Genomic DNA, 2832 nt, shown 5'->3' with positions numbered 1-2832 from the left:
ACATCTTCCAATAGAAAGCTGTTTCATCTACATTGAAAATCTGTTGTTTAGTGTAGCCACCTTCATCAATTATCTTAGTTAAATCTGGATAACTTGCAGAGACTTCTACATCAACACTTGCTGCTTTGCCTTGCACTTTTACATTATAGAAATGGTTTCTTTCCTTAAACCTCATGAACCAACCTCTGCCAGCCTCCAAATTTTCCTCTGCAGCTTCCTCACCTCTCTCAGCCTTCATAGAATTAAAAAGGAATTTGGGTCTTGCTCTGGATTAGGCTTTGGCTTAAGATAGTATTGTGGCTGGTTTGATCTTTTAGCCAGACCATTGAAACTTTCTCTATATATGCGATAAGGCTTATATGAAGCAATAAGACTGTTTCACTTTCTATTTGTGTGTTCACTGGAGTAGTGCTTTCAATTTCCCTCAAGAACTTTTTCTTTGCATTAATAACTTGGCTAACTATTTGGTGCAGAAGGCTTAACATTTGGCCTGTCTTGGCTTCCAACATGCCTTCCTCACTAAACTTAAGCATTTTTAGCTCTTGATTTAAAATGAGAGATATGAGACTCATTATTTCACTTGAATGCTTAGAAGCCATTTTAGGGTTATCAACTGGGGTAATTTCAATGTTGTGTCTCAGGTAACAGAGAGGTCTGAAGAGAGGGACAGATGTGGGGGAGTGACCAGTCAGTGGAACTGTCAGAACACACAACATTTACCGATTGAACCTGCAGTCTTATATTGATGTGGTTTGTGGCAGCCCCCAAACAATTACAATAATAACATCAAAGATCACTGATCACAGATCAGTGTAACACATGTAATAATAATGACTCCTTCCACTGCCCAAGATGCCAAAATGAAAGAAGGCCAAGAGGAGGAAGGTGACTCCGGACCCTGCTATTGGGAAGAAGCAGGAGGCCGAGAAACGTGTGAATCCCGTTTGAGAAAAGGCCTAAGAATTTTGGCATTGGACAGGACATCAGCCTAAAAGGGACCTCACCCGCTTTGTCAAATGGCCCGGCTGTATCAGTTTGCAGTGGCAAAGAGCTATCCTCTATAACCCACTAAAAGTGCCTCCTGTGATTAACCAGTTCACACAGGCCTTGGAGCGCCAAACAGCGACACAACTGCTTAAGCTGGCCGAGTACAGACCAGAGGCAAAGCAAGAGAAGAAGCAGAGGCTGTTGGCCCAGGCTAAGAAGAAAGCTGCTGGCAAAGGGGACGTCCCCACTAAGAGACCACCTTCCTTTGAGCAGGAGTTAACACTATCACTACGCTGGTGGAGAACAAGAAGACTCAGCTGGTGGTGACTGCAAACGACTTGTATCCCATGGAGCTGGTTGTCTTCCTGCCTACTGTGTGTCACAAAATGGGGGTCCCTGACTGCATTATCAAGGGGAAGGCAAGACTGGGACACTTAGTCCACAGGAAGACCTGCACCACTGTTGCCTTCACACACGTTAAGTCGGAAGACAAAGGAGCTTTGGCTCAGCTGGTGGAAGCTATCAGGACCAATTACAATGAGAAATATAATGAGAGTCACCATCACGGGGAAGGCAATGTGCTGGGTCCCACATCTGTGGTTTACATTGCCATGCTGGAAAAGGCAAAGGCTAAAGAACTTGCCACCAAACTGGATTAAATGTATGCTGTTGAGTTTTCTGTATGTGAAAATAATTAAAAATAATACAAACTCTCAAAAAATAATAATGAAAAGGCTTTGAAATATTGGGAGAATTACCAAAACCTGACACAGAGACATGAAGTGAGCACAGGCTGTTGGAAAAATGGTGCCAATAGACTTGCTTGACACAGGGTTGCCAGAAACCCTCAATTTGTAAAAAATGCAGTATCTGTGAAGCACAATAAAGTGAAGTACAAAAAATGATGTATGCCTGTACAATACAAAGAATTAACACTAATGTTAATGGACGTCAGTTAAAAATAATGTATTAACATCGTTTTATCAGTTGTAACAAATGTACCACTAATGAAAGATATTAATAATAGGAGGAACTAGAATGTTGAGCGGGTATATGAGAACTTGGTTCTTTCCACTCAATTTTCTGTAAACCTAAAACTGCTCAAAAAATAAAGTCAATTAGTTTTTTTTTTTAAAGCCAACTTTGAATTTAAGTTGCTCTGAAGTTCTGCTTGCTGCTTTACCTCTAGATAGAAAATACTTCAATTTAATAGTAGAAAGCATCCATGTTGCTTTTTCTGTGAAAATCTGATTTTTTTTTTTTAATCAGAGAGGTTATCATTCTTTTTTTGAAAGTGTGATGAATTTTATAACAGATTATGCACTGGTATGTAGATATAAATTGATAGGAGAAATAGTACAACTTACTTTTCCTATATTCATCATCAAAATTCCTATTCTTTTAAAATTTTGACTGCTTGTGTGGTTACCACACTCTCAGATTAATTTGTCCCACCATGTAAAGACTCCCATGCTAAAAGTAAGTATTTTGGAAAATGTCATTTCTACTTTTTCTCTTTTAAGGCCTGTGTGAAACATATTTCTTCTAGAAAATGTTCTCTGACACTATACTTTACTAAATTACTGCCTAATGTTCTGAATTGTGCTCACTCTTCTCTCTGACTTCTCTTTGCAGCCAATAATAGCAGAAGCTCTTAACTTTATGCTAGACACTGTATGTGCTAAGCATTTTATTTACACTAATTTGATTTTGAGGATAATCCTTCCTGGTAGGTAGTGTGATTTCTAGTTTATGAAACTGAAGAAGCCAGGATTATGAATTAGGTCTTATTGAACACAAAAGCCTTCTGCTTTCAAGGACTTTGCTGTATGTGTTTTGTTAGCA

The 2832-nt window shown here is 39.1% G+C and overlaps 1 pseudogene; it reads left to right on the top strand.

Annotated features, from left to right (window-relative positions):
• Positions 1–852: 852 nt before the first annotated feature.
• Positions 853–1782, top strand: LOC144332819 (large ribosomal subunit protein eL8 pseudogene; annotated as a pseudogene).
• Positions 1783–2832: the final 1050 nt, after the last annotated feature.

The sequence above is a fragment of the Macaca mulatta genome, chromosome 11 (assembly GCF_049350105.2).
Source record: "Macaca mulatta isolate MMU2019108-1 chromosome 11, T2T-MMU8v2.0, whole genome shotgun sequence".
Taxonomy (NCBI): Eukaryota; Metazoa; Chordata; class Mammalia; order Primates; family Cercopithecidae; genus Macaca; species Macaca mulatta.
Note: the sequence above shows the minus strand (reverse complement) of the source record. Positions and strands in the feature narration are given on the sequence as shown.